Here is an 18,361-nt window from a genome sequence, read left to right as displayed (position 1 = left end):
TGAGCAGGGGGTTGGACTAGTTGACCTCCTGAGGTCCCTTCCAACCCTGAGATTCTATGATTCTATGATTCTATGTATTGACAGAATGGCATACCTAAGGAAGCATATCACAGGAGCTGTCAACGAGCTCATGGAAGGAATCAGATGAGGGAGAGTGAAGAAGGATCAGACGGAGTTGATTTTAAAGGACCAGCCAATGATTTCTGAAGGCATCTTTAAGCGAGTGCTTTCAGTTTCAGCTTCTGTTCATTAAATCTTCCCCTGTGTTTTATATTACAGTAAGTATCCAACCTGTGAAGCAAACAGTGAAGGACACTGGACTTAAATTTTTGTTTTATGGGAACTTATATACTTTTCTGCATAGTTCATTAGTTTCAGTACAGAAGCAAATACTAGTCTGATGGGCTCCCTGCATGGTCTATCTGCCTACCTTAGCAATAAGAGCCAAATCAAGGTCCTATTTACTGTAAAATGGGAATACCCACCAGGGCTGGATTTAGGGGCAGGCAACCAAGGTGACTGCCTGAGGTGCCAGGCTTGGGGGGCACCGGGCTTGGGGTGCTGGTTTTTTTGTTAGTGACAAAAGGGAAAATAGAAAGTTTGAAGTAACATGTTTCAGGCATTCCGTATGTAGATTCATTTTTCACTAACCTCCTGGAGTGTTCTGGACCTTTGTAGAATCTTGAGTAACCTTCCAGACATTCTGAGAACTACGTTTTCCTCAAACATCCTAGAACATTGTCAGCCATGCCCTTGCAGGTATATAAGGGATGGGGCATCTCAAGTCAGTCAGTGGGATATAAGAACAAAATGAAGTGAAGTAAGAGCCCAGATGTGATATTCTGAACCTTGTTTTATTGTCTAATTGTGACAGTGTACTTGTGTTTTAAGACTTGAAATGTGAGTCCAGGCTCAAGCTGAATAAATGCATAGATGCAGAAAACCAGTGTTATTAATGTAGAAACCCAGCATTGGAGGAACGTGTTCAAGCATCTGATCTCAATTACCCTCTTCCTTGCAAAGAATAATTTGTCTTTCCGAAGTTCGTCAGGTAAGTTGTTCACTGAACATAATGGTAATTTCCTCGGGTAGGTAGAGGTCCTTGGGAAATACAACAATGTCATACGTGAGCCCCTATGTTGAGTAGTTGGTAAAGAAGCTATGGACCATTACTGCAGCAAAACAATTCAAAACGAATAGATTGACCTTCTGGCAAGGAAGGTGCTTGAGAACATATTGATGCACCTTGGCAAAGCGAAGTACTATGCAATAATAATGGACATTAGTCACAGTGAAAAGTCCCGACATTAGTCACAGTGAAAAGATGTAATTTACAGTAAGATGTGTTGAGGACGAGGATTGCTGTATCCAAGTAAAGGAACACTTTACCTGTTTCCAGTCTGTGGACAACTCTACGAGGTCTAGTTCTAACAGAGCTGTTTATGAATTTTTTGAATGAGAATAAAATAAAGTTTCAGGACTGCCATAGGCTATGACAACAGCATGAACATGAAGAGAAGAAAGAGTGGTGTCCTGGCAAGGATCCTTGCGCTGAATCCAAGAACTTTCTTCATGCCTTGTGGCTGCCATTCCCTCAGTCTGGTTGTGTCAGATGCAGCGTCATCTTCTTCAGATTCATTATCTCTCTTCTGAGTACTGCAAAGGATATATGTCCTGTTCTCAGCATCAGCTATCAGGTGGAAGGTCCTCATGGACAATGTCACAAATCTGATAGTGAAGCCCCTAAGTGACACTCGCTGGGAGAGCTGCATTAACAGCATAAGGCCGGTGAGGTACCAAGTGACTGAGGTTTATGATGTCCTGATGGAACCGGTGCAGTCTGGAATCTGACCCAAAGGCACAAAGCCTGGGAAACCAGATCACTGACTTCAAATTTCTGATCTCGGTTGTGGTTTGGCCCGATATCCTGTTCCAAGCAAATGCAGTAAGCAAGGCATTACACACTCAGTCAATGGCCACTGTAACATTACACCTGATATTCTTCATAGAAATATTGTTGTGATATGAATATGGCATAACTAAGATACGTTTTATGCAAGATGGGTCATGTAAAGTATTGGAAAGGTTATGATTTGCTGAATGTGATTATCCAATTTGTATACATGTGTCATTTCTGTATCTGAAGTTAGGAATATTAACTATGTAACAATTACAACTGTGTGTGTACTTGGGGGAATGCCCACCAGACAGTAGGCAATCAGCCTGAAGGGGCCATTTAAGAAGGGCAATAGAACTTTGAAGATACTAATCTCCCACCACCTTACGAGCTTCCTGGGATGTTGCTTTGACACTGCAGGGTCATCTGATAACGTCACCTGGTACAGAGTACCACCTTGGACACTGCTGGTATTTTCCCACTGGAAACAAAGGGTTCCCAACTTATGTAAATTCTATTTAAGGCTGGGCAGTAAGTCAACCAGAACTCTTCTCCATTGCCTCCCCATCCAAGATGGAAGATTGCTAAAAACACCAGAAGAGAAAGGCAGGGGCTGAGTCCATGCTGAGGCAGAGGTCCAATCTGTAAAGAGAAATAACTGGAACTCTAAGGCCTGGTCTACACTAAGGGGGGGTTCGATCTAAGGTACGCAACTTCAGCTACGCGAATAGCGTAGCTGAAGTCGAACTACCTTAGTTCGAAGTACTTACCCGTCCTCACGGCGCGGGATCGACGTCCGCGGCTCCCCCGTCGACTCCGCCACCGCCGTTCGCGGTGGTGGAGTTCTGGAGTCGACGGGAGCGCGTTCGGAGTTCGATATATCGCGTCTAGATGAGACGCGATATATCGAACTCCGAGAAGTCGATTGCTACCCGCCGATCCGGGCAGGTAGTATGGATGTACCCTAAGCTACAGAAACTCTGCAACCTGCTTAAAACAACATTTAGGGTGAGAAATTACATTTTGTAACCTGTTTCTTTAGTGTGTGAAAGTAGAATAATGAATAATAATAAAAAAATAATGGATTAAAGAAAAAATGTTGTATGTACCAGCAGAAAGAAGAAAAAAAAAATAAGAAATGCAAGAAAAGAAAAATTTAGGCATAAACAATGGTGCTAATGGCAAAACATTAACAGAAGATGGGTAATAGTTAGTTAAGGAAATAATATATGCATGCTAGCCCCAGGTAAACTTATCTCTCTCTGCTTGCTTTTGTATTTAGTTAAGTTCCTTTCCCTTTTATTATAAATAATATAGTTAGTTTGTTTGGCATGGGGGCTCACATTATCTGGGTGTCATTAGCAGAGCACTGTGCTAATAAAACAGAGTGGTCTGACAAACTGTGAGTCCTGAGTCTAACTTTGACAAGTGTATTAAGCTTAGTTTGTGTGTTTTGTTTTATTTGCTCAGTAATCTGCTTTGTTCTGTTTGCTATCCCTTTAATCACTTAAAATCTACCTTTTGTAGTTAATAAACTTATTTTTTGTTTATTACAAATCCCAGTCTGATTCATATCTGAGGAGGGGGGAAGCTGTGCATATCTCTCTCCACATTGAGGGCAAGGGTGAATTTTTATGAGCTTGCGCTGTGCAGATCTCTCTTTACAGCACAAGACAATATCATTTTGGGTTTACACTCTAAAGGAGGTGCACACGTGAGTGCTGAGTAAATCCCCGAGCTGAATCTTCCCACGCACACTGATTTCAGTCTCTGTCTGCAGCTGGGTATGGCCTTACCTCGGTGTGTGCTAGGGAAGGCTTGAGGGCCTGGCACAGCTAGGAGAGGGTGAGGAAACCTAGGCTGGTGGAACGGGTGTATGCAGTGGGACCCCAACACATCAGGTGGCATCCCAGACAGGGCAGGGTCCAACTCATCACAGACATCATGACAGCTACTACTGTGATGAGAAGCTGCCTTCATTTCATTGTGGCCTACGGAGACAACGGATTTGAAGATGCCATCACTGCTGCCAAAGAAATGGCAAAAAACTTAGGAGTTGAGACTATCTTCAAGGAAACTCATATTCATCAGAAGAAGAGCCAGTTTGGTTATGAGGGCAGAGATGAGGTGATGGAAAACTCAGAAGAAAAAAATCACGAGGCAGTTTTTTTGCTCACTCATTGATACTGCTCGAGTGTCCATTGAAGAAAGGTTCGGACAAATGAAGCATCACAAAAAGAACTGGGGAGGGGGATGTGTATATGGTTTTAGTAAGCTACCACCAGACAGGAAACCTCTTGAACAATTGTACATCCCTTCACTGGATGCTGACACATGGGGGATGCTCGGACATCAGTGATGAAGACCTCTATGTCTAATTGGGCAACAGCTGTCACATTTTGCCACACAGGAAATACTCTTCATGTTTTCCAATTCATTCCTGATGCAGAGCTGAAGGACACTTTTCCTAATGTGTGGATAACTTTCAGGATTCTGCTCACACTGCTGGTCATAGTCGCGAGTGGTAAGTGCAGCTTTTCGAAGCTCAGGCCCTTCGATCGACAATGGTTGATGAGAGACTGACATTGCTTGCTATTTGATCACTATTGATCACTCTGTTAAGACTCAGCACAACCGCATGTGCAGCCCCATACTCAGCTAGATTCCATGGATGCTCCCAGAGCCACTCACGAATCACACAGAGAAGGCACCAGCAAATCTTCCCGGCTCCCAGTCTTGCATCCCAGAACTATACTGTCTTGCCCTGGTCAGAAGCCTGGCCAGTGTAAGTTTATGACCCAGTCTGCCCCTCCCTCAATGTGGAGAGGATATACACAAGCTTTCATAAACTGAGCTAAGGTTTCTCCAAGCACTTCAGTCAAAACACACTGTTTAGGTAAAATATAAAACAGATTTATTAACTACAGAAAGATAGATTTGAAGGGTTAGGCATAAAAGGTCAGAGGTAGTTACCAAAGAAAATAAAAGGTAGGTGCATAGTCTAAATCTTAAACCTTGTTACAGTAGGCAGTATTTAGATCAAGCAGTTTTCTCACCCCACTGGATGTTACAGTTCTTAATGCACTGGCTTCTCTCTCAAGCCTGTGGCCAGTCTCCTCAGTTGACGTTTTCGTCTTCTCAGTGTTCAGCACAGATGAAGGAGGAGAAAGGCTGAGTCACAGGGTTGGGCAATCCCCCTGGTGTGGTCTTGTGCAACTGAGTCATAGAGTTGAGCAGTCCACATTGTGTGGTGCTTGCACAACTGTAATTGAATTGGAAATCCCTTGTTTATCATTCCCATGCTGGTCAACACGCTGTGGGGCAGGGATCACCACCCTTGTAGTAGAGACTCTCAAATTTACAACATATTTCACTAACAGCTATACAGCAAAATCTCAGACCTTGATACACTCAAACAATATACGTATTTTGACAGAACAATGGGTTTCAGCAGATCGTGACCTTTCATATGATATTTTACGTGGCATGCATTGTGTGAAATATACCATAATTATATGACAGAGTTAATGTGGGGATTCCAAGGTGCTGCTTTGAGGTACAGAGGGACACACCTAGGCCTTCTAATCAATGCAGACATGACTACCCATAGCCCAGTAAAGAGGATATCGTTTACTGGAGTAGTATTGGACTCTATCCAGGCCAGATCATTCCTCCCAGAGGTATGATTCTAATCAATACATTCTCTGGTGACACATAGGGTCACCAACTTTATATTTGCAGAAAACTGAACTCTCTTACTCTGCCCCCTGCCCTGACCCTTCTCCGAGGCCCCGCCCCTGCTCACTCCATCCTCCCTCCCTCTGTCGCTCACTCTCCACCACCCTCACTCATTTGCCCATTTTCACCAGGCTGGGGCAAGGTGTTGGGGTGTGAGAGAGAGTGAGGGCTCTGGCTGAAGACTCTGGGGTGCGGCCAGAGATGAGGGGTTTGGGGTGCAGAAGAGGGCTCTGGGTTGGGTCAGGGGGTTGGGGTGCGTAAGGGGGTGAGAGCTCTGGCTGTGGGTGCGGCTCTGGGGTGGGGCCAGGGATGAAGGGTTTAGGATGCAGCACAGAACCCTTGTGGCCGTCCCTCTGCCTAGGACCCAGAGGGAGATGCCAGCAGCTTCCCAGGAGTTGCACAGAGCTGGTAGGGAGCCTGCCTGCACCAACAACTGGACTTTTAATGGCCCGGTCAGTGGTGCTGACAGGAGCCGCCAGGGTCCCTTTTCAACTGAGCGTTCTGGTCAAAAACTGGACAATTGGCAACTCTAGTGACGCACCTCAAATGTCATCTATTCACAACAGCCTGAAACTATATGAGGCTCCTAAGCCACATGGCCTCATGCACTTACATGGTACAACATGCGAGACTGCACCTCAGACCTCTCCAGAAGTGGCTGGCCCCAGTGTACTTGCCAAGCCATCTTCATCTTGCCATCCACCTTCTTGGACACTGAACTCACAATACCATCACAGGGCCTCATCTCGCTAGAGTGGTGGTTGGATCCTCAAAATGTTTGTGGTCTCAGACGAGGGTTGGGAGCCCACCTGGTGCCCTCAGAACTCATGGCCTTTGGTCTCGTGCAGAGTTCTCTCTTTATACCACTGTCAGAGAGCTCAGAGCGGTTTGTCTTGCCTGTCAGATGTTCCTGTCTCACATCAAGAAAAAAAGTGAATTTGCCCTTACGGACAATAGTGCAGCCTAAACAGGCAGGAAGGAGCTTGCTCTTCCCTCCTTTGTCAGGAAACAATTGACCTATGGGAATTTTGTATAGCCCATTCAATCAACCTCAAGGCCTCTTATCTCTCGAGGCACAGAATGAGCTGGGAGATCACCCAAACAGGTCTTTCTCCAGTCACCACAAGTGGTCTCTTTGCCAGGATGTAGCCAGAGACATTTTCCAGTGCTGGGGGACTTCACAAATAGACCTGTTTGTGAACAAGTACAGCAAAATGTCACCAATTCTGCTCCCTTCAGGGCCACAGTCTGGATTCCATCAGACACCTTCCTGCTACCCTGGACAGGACAGCTTTATTATGCTTTCCCCAGTCCCACTCATTCACAGAGTGTTACTAAAGATCAAGTGGAACCAGGCCTGCATTACATTAATAGTCCCAGTATGGCCCTGCCAATGCTGTTTCTCTGCTCTGTTAGACCTCAGTGCTGACTCAATCTCATTCCCATTATGCCTGGATCTGATCTCTCAGGATCACAGTCGGCTGCTCCACCCAAAGCTAAACTCCCTTCATTTAACAGCCTGGAAGCTCCATGGCTAAATCCCAGAGAACAGGCTTGCTGAGAGCAAGTTTGCCAGGTCTTACTAAGAAGTAGAAAGCCCTTCACCAGGGCCACTAACCTGTCCAAATGGGAATGATTGTCAGTCTGGGCTTCCCAAACTAGAGCCTTGTTGATGGATTCATCCATTTAAAATATACTTGACTATTTTATTACACCTGAAACAGCAAGGGCTAGCAATTTCCTCTATCAGGGTCCACCTGGCAGCAATATCGGCTTTCCATCCTCAGGTGGGTAATCAATCTTTTTTTTCAAATGACATGACAGTCAGATTCCTCAAAAGCCTAGAAAAGTTGCACCATCAAGTAAGAGAGCCTGTTTCCCCCCAGAACCTGAACCTGGTCTTGTCAAAACTTATGGGACCACCATTTGAGCAGCCAGGAATGTGCTTCTTACTTCACCTCTTCCGGAAGGTGGCTCTGCTAATTGCCATCTCTTTGCCAGAAGAGTCTCTGAACTCCAGCACTCCACATTGGAGCTGCTGTACACAGTCTTTTTTAAAGATTAGGTGTATTTACATTCTCACCCCCATCTCCTCCCCAAAGTACGTCAGCAATTTCAGAGCCATCAGGTTTTGTCTTACCCAAAACCTCATGCAAATAAGGGTGAGCAATGACTTTACTCATTGGATGTTAGATGAACGCTCACATTCTATATAGAAAGGAGAAGTTTCTATATAGAAAGCACACCCAACTGTTCATGGCTGAACAGACAGAATATGAGGTCTTCCAATCTCTTCACAAAGAATTTCATCCTGAATAAGTTTGTGTATTTGCTCTTGTTGTGATCAGGTAGGTGTTTTACCGGCAAGTAACCTAACTGCTCATTCTACAGGACTGCAAGCATCCTCAGTAGCATTCTCAGTGCCGATCCCTATTCAGGATATTTGCAAAGCAGCGACCTGGTCACCAGTGCACAAGTCTCCTCTCACGACACCATCACCGACTATTTAGGGAGGACGGCACCTTTGATTGGGCTGTGTTGTGATCTGTGTGTTCATGAATTCTGATCCCTCTGCCTATATTCCTGCTTGGGGATCACCAAGAGTGGAATGCCCATGTGCAAACACTCGAAGAAGAAAAAATAGTTACTGACCTTTCATAACTGCTGTTCTCCGCAATGTGTTGCACATCTCCAGTCCACGCCCACCCTCCTACCCCTCTGCACTGGAGTTTCTGGAAAGAAGGAACTAAGGGGATGTGGAGTCAGCTTGGCACTTGATACCAGCATTAGCAGCAAGTGGCAGCACAGGGTGCTCGAGCCATCCCAATGGCCCCACTGAGGGGAAAATGTCAGCGACAGTGGGCCGGGTTCACGCACACTCAGAGTGGAATGGACATTTGCAACACATCTCAAAGAACAACAGTTATGAAAGGTCAGGAACCCTTTTTTCCCCCTGTCTGCTTTGGATTTACATGCTTCACATACTCATAGCAAATGCTCACGTCTCTTTTTGGCGTCACTGATAGCCACGCTGCACATATTTACTGGCTTTTATCTTTCTTCATCCATTTCTACAGCCCTTAATTATCTGAATTGTTCATCTCTCCAATCTGTCAATACCTTCCCCGTGCTGGGGAAATCAGAGCTGAATGCAATATTCTACAGCTGGCCCTTTTGGCTACATGTCATGGTTTTCACTGGCCCTTTAAGGCTGGGTGTGGAAGCCTCCAAGGCCTTTCCTGGGGTTTAACTGCAAAGAGAGAGCTGTGAAACAAAAGAAGCATCCCCTGAGAGGGAAAAAGTGGTCCTGGGATAATAGTCTGTGGCTTGAGAGAGAGAGAGCTCAGGCTGCTGATTGTATACGGCCTGGGACTGGAGCCTGGAACTGTGTGGAGGGCAAAGGTCTCCTCTTCTCCCATACAGAAGGAATCCCGGGAAGTAAAGTACCAGGGCTGCTGTGATTTGTAGGCCTCCACTATAGAGGTTGCTGGGAAGGGAGGCAGGACATAAGCTGCTGTTTCCCACAAAATAGGGGCGTTTTGGAGGGTCCTGAGTGGCAGAAAGTCTCTCACAGAGCCAGGGAGAAAATGACCTGCTTAGTTTTTGGACCATAACCAGTGCTAGATCTCTGGGGAGAACCTGGATTGCACAATATGGGGAAGAAACCCTAAGAAGGGGTGATTTATTTGCATTTACTATCTTCTGATGAGATGTAAAACTGAAGTTCTGTCCTTTTTGTGGACAGTAAAGATCCCAAGATGTTTTTCACGTGTGTAGGGGAGTGTCCCAGTCAAATTCAAACTTGGGAAATTGCATTTTGCCTCCCTAAAATGTCCCCGGTAGTTCCAAGTAGATACAGTTTTCCGCTTTCTGTCCCATCTGAAACTTTTGTGAGTGTTGCAGTGAACAAACAGCTTGGGGCATATTTACTCGTGTCCATCTATTGAAACTCTCTAGGGGGTGCAAGGGCCTGGACGGCATCACTGGCATGCTGACACATTAACCCTGACATACATGTCATTGCATGCAACAGTGTGGATGTTCTCTCTCATACCCACTAGTGCGCCTCGCTTGCCCTACTTGAATGAACTACCATGAATGAATACGGGTTGAGCTGCTTATCAGTGCATAGCCACACTACATGAACATTTGGGGTGGGGAAGGAGAGCTGTAGCCTGAAAATGGATGGCACCGGCTGAAAATGAGGCATAGTCAATGCAAACAGGGGCATGATCTTGGGGCCTGAACTTCCCCTCATGATGTGGGGGTAATGATGCCTATGGATGACTAGCCAAGGAGCCAGATTCTGAGCTGCACCTCCCAAGAGATGCAACACAAAGATGACTTTACATCATTTTGGCACCTCCTGAATTCTGGGCTCAGTTGGAGGCATCTGGAGCTACTTTAATCTACAGTAGCTTCCCACACCTTCCTATGGGTCACTCTGCAGGCCAGAATAGCTGCAATATAGAGCATGCCCACTGTGTTTCTTCCTGCCCCCCATAAGAATCCTTCAATCTTTGGCACGCCCAACCTGTAGAACTGTGAGAGGGACCAGTGAAGGACCTTTAGGCCTGCATTACCCTTATTGGAAAGTCCCCTTGCACTGCGGGTATTTCCTAAGAGCCACCTCCACCAGCTACAGTGGCATAAAGTGAGTGGATGAAGAATAGGGGTCATGTCTAATTGATACTTTAAAAAGTGGGTTTGTGCTTAGGATCAAGGAAAATGGAGTACCCCAGTTCCAGCCACTCCTTCCACATGCTGGTCGCTAATAGCTTATATACCCCGCAGCAAACTCAGCAATAACCTTAGGGCAGGTCTACACTAAGAGCGGGGGTCGAACTAGAGTACGCAAGTTCAGCTACGTGAATAGCGTAGCTGAACTCGAAGTACCCTAGTTCGAACTACTTACCCGTTCAGACGCCGCGGGATCGAAGTCCGCGGCTCCAAGGTCGACTCCGCCACCGCCATTTGCAGTGGTGGAGTACCGGAGTCGACCGGAGCGCGCGGGGAGTTCGAACTATCGCGTCTAGATTAGATGCGATAGTTCGAACTCCGAGAAGTCGAACTCACCGCGTCGACCCGGCAGGTAAATGTAGACTAGCCCTTAGTAATGGTTTGTATAATTTGTTTCTAATTCTGCAAACCTGACCTCCTTGCATGGAGGAATCTGATATGAGAAGAATGATAAGAGTCTCCCTTTGTTCTATGCTGCTTAGGGCACACAGCAGTGGGACAATATTTTTTCCAAGCACCTCACTGCTTGGCCCACAGGAAGGGAAGCTTTGTACCTTTCTGCAGCAGCTAAGCTGCACCTCTGCTTGTGTGAAGGTGAAAGGGGAAGAGGGACAAGGCATGGGGAAGCAGGAAACAACTGGAAAAGTAGGGTTGAGCAAAGGCATCTTGCTCCGCCACTTACCATGATGCTCAGGTTCTCTGAATATACTCAAAGTCATTCCCTACCGTGTCTGCAACTTGGGAGTGGGAGGGAGGACTTGGAGGCAGTGTTGCTGCATCAGGGGATTACTGACTCCTAGGTCATGAATATCTGTGCTACAAACCTAGGCTCTGATTGTACCAGAGGCTGTTTTTTTTTGGTCTTCCTCCTCTACCCCAGCATTGAGGATTTGGTGAGGAATGTCGTGTTCAGGCCCTTCTCTGCCATCTGACAACTCCCTTTCAGCTATAGCTGCTGCCTCGACGTTTGCTGAGCAAATGAAAACCAGCCCACCCTTCAAGACTGCCCTCTAGTTTGGTCCAGCTGCAGACAGCTGATGTGATTTTCGGATATGCCCTCCTGTGTTTCAAGGCCACACTGTAACATGAACTAGGCAGAAAGCCCAACAGCCCTGTGTTAGCAGAGGTGCCAGTCAGCATCTTGTGCAGCATACCTGCCCTTAGGAACATAAGAACATCCATACAGGGTCAGGCCAATGGCCCAGCTAGCCCAGGATCCTGTCTTCCAACAATGGCCAATGCCAGGTGCTTCAGCGGGCAATTATTGAGTGATCCATCCCCTGTTGTCCACTCCCAGCTTCTGGCTAACAGTGGCTAGAGATGCCCAGAGCAAGATGTTACATCCCTGGCCATTCTGGCTAATAGCCTCTTTTCCCAGTGAGGTGGGGAATACGGCTTGACTCTGCCTGAGCATCTGTTCTAAATGTGGGTCTCCCTGCTCTTTGCCACACACTGTAGAGCGAGCTCCCAAGCAAGTTCTGTTATCACCTGTGTCCTCATTTGATCCTTGCAAACCGGCCTCATCTCTGCTCTGTTCCCTTTATTACCACTTTGGCACAGCATCTCCACCAGGCGAGAGCTGTATGGACGTTCAGCACTGCAGGCCATGACTGTCACCTGCTTTGACCTACACCTGTGATATATATGAATTCCTCTTGCAAGTCACACCCTCTAGTTCAGATGTTCCTTCTGTCTCCTCCTCCTCGTGAGCGCTGACTCTTTCCATGGCAGGTGAGGCGATCTTTGTCTATAGTTTGTACTAAGTTTATGAAGTGTTTCCGAGTTCTTTGGCATGACAGGTGTTGAATATTCAAAACAGAGATGGGGAACTGAACAGATAGTTCCCAAGTGACAGCTGGGCTGCACACAAACAGTTTTTCCCTTAAAGGAGGGCTAGGTTACGCCAGGCCCTGTGCTTTTCCCTCGCTCCTCTGCAGAGAAAACATGGTTAGGGACAGAAAGAAATGCCCCAAATAGCACAATTTGTCTTCTCCAGTCAGCACCACTGCCTCACTCCAAGGAAGATATTTAATGCGTCCCCCCCCACACATCGATAGTGTCTGGCTAGTCCCTTATTGTTTCCTCAGGGCTTGAATTATGGGGCAATAATTCATGCCTAGTTGCATCGGTGGCACTCAGCTCTCAGTTTTGTGTCTGACAATGCTCAAGGCATGAATTATTGCACTATAATTTACACCCAGTCATATTTTATTGCCTGAACATCCCCTAAGTGACACAGCCGGGTTAATTAAGTAGAAATACAGTCAAAACTTGGGGAAAGCAGTTGGTGGCAGGAAGGGCCATATACTTATGCTCTTTATGTTACCAGATTTGCCCGTTACTTTGCGGTACGCTCATTTATTAGGGTTACTCTTCTGTGTGTGGGGTGTGTGTGTCTGTAATTCTATCAATGTTCTGCTTGTGTCACTTGTGTTCTCACATGGAGCTCTACTTCTCACTGCTGCAAATTCCCTCCCAATAGAGCTATCCTACAGGTTCCCCAGGGCTGGGTTCTTCCAGCCCCAGAATCATACATGCACGCACGCACACACACACACTAACAGAACGTGTCTGAGAGGACCAGGTTAATCAGCACTCCCAAGCTGACTCCTTATATGTCCCTGGACTCAGCAGACTGGCTCGAACAGCACCTCCAAGCTGTCACCCTCATATGTCCCAGGTTGAGCACGTCCCTATCCCCACTTTCATGTTACAATTGTTCTAGTAGTAACCCACATGATGAGCAAACCCCACAGGAATTTTGGGCGCTGCCGGGATCTTTAGCTTAGGTTGCAGAGCGAATGGGGAAGCCAAAAACCACCCATGGGGGGAGGAGGGAGGGGGAGAGAAGCAACCAGCTTAAGCATGAAAGTTATTTATTTCCAGGTAATAGCCATACAAGGGGAGCCAAACAAACCAGTGATAATATTACATCTAACTTAAATTTGATTATAAAAGTCAGGTTTAGAAAACTATAACTGATCACACAAGTCAGGGTCAGAAGGCTACACCGAGAGAGAGAGAGATGGGTTCTCAGCACTCCGTGAAGCTTGGATCGATCGGGGTTCCCAGGTGGTGGTGGTGGTAACTGAAGATCCAGAGAGCCCCCAGCATGATCACTCAGGAGAAGATGAAGTCCCAGTGGGACTGATGCAGATTTTGGATCCAGGCATCAGAGCACTTACTTGAGCATGGTAGGGGCTTCTGGAGGGAAAGAGCAGTGGCTCAAGGGAGAACACTAGATTTGTTTATGGGTAAACTGATGGCTCAAGGGAGTAAGCCAGAGTTGTTTTGTTCAGGCTAGACCAGGGGTGGCCAACCCGTGGCTCCGGAGCCACATGCGGCTCTTCAGAGGTTAATATGCGGCTCCTTGTATAGACACTGACTCTGGGGCTGGAGCTACAGGTGCCAACTTTCCAATGTGCCTGGGGTGCTCAGTGCTCAACCCCTGGCTCTGCCACAGGCCCTGCCCCCACTCCACCCATTCCCGCCCCCTCCCCTGAGCCTGCCGTGCCCTCGCTCCTCTCCCTCCCCTCCCAGAGCCTTCTGCACACCACAAAACAGCTGAGGGGAGGTGTGGGGAGGTGTGGGGAGGTGGTGATTGGCAAGGTTACCGGTGGGTGGGAGGTGCTGGGAGTGGGGGGGAGGGAGGAGCTGATGGGGGGGCTGCTGACGTATTACTGTGGCTCTTTGGCAATGCACATTGGTAAATTTTGGCCTCTTCTCAGGCTCAGGTTGGCCACCCCTGGGCTAGACAATAGGCACTGATTATTCCTGGCTGTGGGCGGTGTTCCTTTGAGGGAGCTCACAATGCAACTAGGCAGCTTCACTATTTTGGATACCAATAGAGGATTCATTACTAGAATTGGTCTGATAACTGCTGAGCTGGGTATGTGCAGGTGGGTTCATTAACATCTGGAGCAGAGATCCCCCAGGATGCACTGCTTCCCTGCGTCTCTGGTCCCAGAGTTCAGTGCGGTTCTTGCCTTGGAATCTCTGTTCTCCATTCTGTCGCTAATGGGGATGCCTCCCTGTCCCATCTTCGATGCGAATGAGGCTAGGGGGAGTTTCCTTAATCCTGTCACCCTTGTCTGGAGGGGTTTAGGTGTGTCTCCCACAGACTTTTCATTGCTTTTTGTAAGTCTTTCTTCTGATCAGCTTTGGCTCAAGCAGAGGCAGGGGAGGTCTTTCATGAGTCAGACAGGCTGGACACTGCACCCTGGTTCCCCAAGAACACGGAGCTGCGAGGTAACATTTACCAGTGTCTTGCTTTAGCCTGGAGAGGAAGAACTGGGGCAATCTTTTTGTCACTCACAAAACAATAAACAAAGAAGAGGATTAAGTACAAATATTTCAGTGCACGCACACTATCCATACTTACCCACGCAGGTACCCTGCATCCATGCTAGCATCAGCTGAACCATTTCACTTGAAATGCCCCAGCGTACCTAACCGAGAGCTGTTGGCTCAGTGCCCAGAAATGGTGGATTCTAGGAGATTTCAAAAGGCCACCAGAGCACTGTGGAGCGGTCGTGGGATGACTATCAGAACCATTTGAGTCTAAACCATATTGGTGACATCCTCACTGGCACTAAACCAATACTGATTGCAATGGCTCAGACTTAACCAGCATTTAGCCCTGATGCTGAAGGCAAGTATAATCCAAGCAGAACTTGGTTGGCATGTAAACCATTTGGAGCACTTTTGTGTGTGGATTCAAAGTATATTACATACAGGGTAGGGACCACATGGTTCTTACCAGGGTCAAGTTCATTAAGTAAACAAGGCCTAAGTGTTCAAAGTAACAAATTGTATTTTCATGGCATTTCTTTCCAGGAAACAGAACGCACTGATCTGGGAGCAGATTGGGTAGCACATGTTCTGTCTTTGAGCAGCAGCAGCAGGGGCAGCAAGGAAAAGGGACATTTCACCAGCATAGCAAACACACACTATACTTTATTGTTGCTTTATTGGGCAGATCAGTTAGCCAATAGTTGGAGCCTTGCAGGAATGTTTCTATTGGGAGGAGAAAGTGATGGTATGAGCCAGGTATTCCTTTGATGCAGTCCTATTTATTTACAAATAACGCAGTAGAAACAAACAGCAGCCGCCAGTTTGCATGCTCAGAAATCCCCAAGCCTACCTCTCCAGCAAGTTCTGTGCCCAAAAGCTGTGTCTGTCTGCTTCCTCCCAGGGTCACCCTTCCTCTCAGAGTCACAACTTTTTCTCTGATGGCTTTTCTGCCTCTCACATGCATTATGCCAAACTCTTAGTCCCTGCACTTTCAATCAGCACCTCTCTGTCCATCTGGCTTAATTTTGACTAGGCCTTGAATGGTATAACCTTGAATGGTAGCTTCCATTGTTTCCAACTCTCTTGCTACATAACAGGACTTAATTGCTCATTCCACTGAGCCTGAAAGAAAGGTGTTTAGCACACCCATCAGCTTTACCCAAATCTGTGTCTTTGGATCGAAAGACCCATTTCATGGCAGCCATCAGCACCTTTCAGCATGACATTATTAGTATAAAATGTGTTTGTTATGGTACCACATAGAAATCCCGCTGCGCTAGGTGCTGTACACACACAACAAAAAGTCTGCACCAAGAATGTATGTAAAGTGTTGCGCCAAAAGGTAAAAGCAATAGAAACAAATACAGATTTTATTACTGCAAAGTGTGCGACTGTGCAGAGGCTTTAATGAATGGGGAAAGTGGTGTTGATGTCCAGTGCAGAGGCTAAGTACAGAGAAATATGTGCTTTGAATGGGATTGAAGAGGAACAGATGCTTAGCAAACAGGCTCTTAAAGCAGTTACAAGACATAGGATTTCTAAAAACTATCTGCAGAAATGAATCACAGTGCATACCTTTAAAAGCTGCAAACGGTGTGGGGATATCAAAAAAGGAAGAAAGCCCTGAAGTCAACAGTAAGATGAAGGCTGTTTGCAGCCGCTACATTTTTATGGACAAGCATTTTGTCCTGCAGTATCTGGGTGTATCTGGGAATATCTGGGAGTTTCAAGGAATTCACAGCTGATGCCAGTCCTGAAAAAGTAACACCACATGAACTGTACTTTTTCTTAAGTGGTGCATCAGTGGTTGTAGTGACTCCTGCACCAGCATGGCAGTAAGCAAGTGGAGAACAAGGTTCATGTACGAGTGCCTGAGTGAAAAGCAGTGTGACGGGGTGCACTCATTCCTCACTGGACAGGGAAGAGTTAACTCCTTATTATGGGCTGAAGAAGCACACCCCCACCTCCGTACTGGGCGTACTCCCAGTGCAGTACTAGTTTATAGAGCCCTGCACGGATACAAAATCTATACCCACGGCTGTGGATATCCATGGATATAAATCGGTGTCTGAGAAGCTGCCAGGCTCTGCTGGGAACCACAGTGGTGAAAGCAGCAGACTGTTGGGCCGCTGCTCCCAGAAGTCAGTGCCCCACGCTGGCAGCTCCTCCGGCCTGGCTGTACTGCGCCCAGCCTCCCCCACTGGGACAGGCTCCAGGCTCACCAGCTGCTCTCCCTGGTCATGCTAATGTGTGCAAGCGGCTCGCACGCCCCCTTCCACTCAGTGGTCTGCGTCTCCTGTCTGGGAGCGTGCAAGCCGCTTGCACATACTAGGGGATATACATTTTGTATCCGCTCAGGGCTCTACTAGAATAAAAGGAGCAGCTCAGCTCAGTCTGGGCTGACTGCTGAGGAGGAAGGACGTACCTTGCAGGCTCCAACCCAGGAGAAGCTGGAACCCTGAACACAGAAGCCAGAGGTGCCGAGACTCAGGCAGATGCCCAGGTGCCTATGGACGTACAAGAGGGACTGGAGTCACCGGGAACCACATACATTGAGCAGACTGGAGCCCCCGATGACACTCTGACTACTGCTCCGAGAGACATGGTAGGAAGTGGCCGGGGAGGACTAGCCATATTCCTGTGGGAAGTCAGTGTGTTTCAGTCAGAGCCCTGTGCCACTCCTAGGGCCCCTAGGGCCGGGACCTGGCGGAGCAGGTTGGCCATGGGTCCTCCTATTCTGGCCGCCACACCTCCCCAGGTGGTGGTCTATTGACGCTGTCCATTAGGCCACATAGCCCTGAACATGAGGGCAGCTATATTGACTCTGGCCATTAGGTCACATAGCCCTGAGCGCAAGGGCAGCTATATTGACTTTGGCCCCTAGCCATACAGCCCTGAGAGACAGGGCAGTTCTGCTGACTCTGGCCATTGGGCCTTACCGCCCTGAGGTAGAGAACAGCTCAGAGGATGGGGTGCACTCAGCCCCCACTGGACGAGGTTCTCCACTCCATTACAGGCAGGTTTCCAAAGTGTACACAACACCTGTGTGGCATATGACTAATCTACCACTACAAATGGCTGTTGGTTTAACAATTCATTCCAAAACCCATAGCAAATGCCTCATGTAGCTTATACACAGCGTTGCCTCTTCCACTGACTACAACAAAGAACTGTGGCTCGAGACTGCAATTGCAAACAAGGTTCTTTGCCACATGGAAGTGAATGAAGGTGGAGTTCTTGTGGAACTCCTTACCTGAGGAGGTTTCATGGTGGTAGTCCATAAATTAGCTTTAGCCAGGATGGGTAAGAATGGTGTCTCCTGTTCGTCAGAGGGAGGGGGGAGATGGATGGAGAGAGAGAGATCATTGATCATTGCCTGTTAGGTTCACTCCCTCAGGGGCACCTGGCATTGGCCACTGTCGGTAGACAGATACTGGGCTAGATGGACCTTTGGTCTTACCCGGTACGGCCTTTCTTATGTTCTTATGTTATGTAAGGTTGTACATTCTGCTAGGCCTCATCAAGGGTAGGTTTATATTTTGTGCTGCTGATAACTTAGACTTCCTTGAACATACAGCATATGGCCAGGGTTATGGTCTGCTATCAGGAGTGTATTAATGGAGACCAGTCCCCAGTCTCAAGTGCTCACTGTGTCAGCCAAGAACTGGCCTTTGAAGGAGCTTTCAGACTTCA

This window comes from Mauremys reevesii, linkage group 19 (genome assembly GCF_016161935.1).
Source record: "Mauremys reevesii isolate NIE-2019 linkage group 19, ASM1616193v1, whole genome shotgun sequence".
In the NCBI taxonomy this organism is placed as follows: Eukaryota; Metazoa; Chordata; order Testudines; family Geoemydidae; genus Mauremys; species Mauremys reevesii.
The sequence above is the reverse complement of the archived record's forward strand: the minus strand, read 5'-3'. Positions refer to the sequence as shown.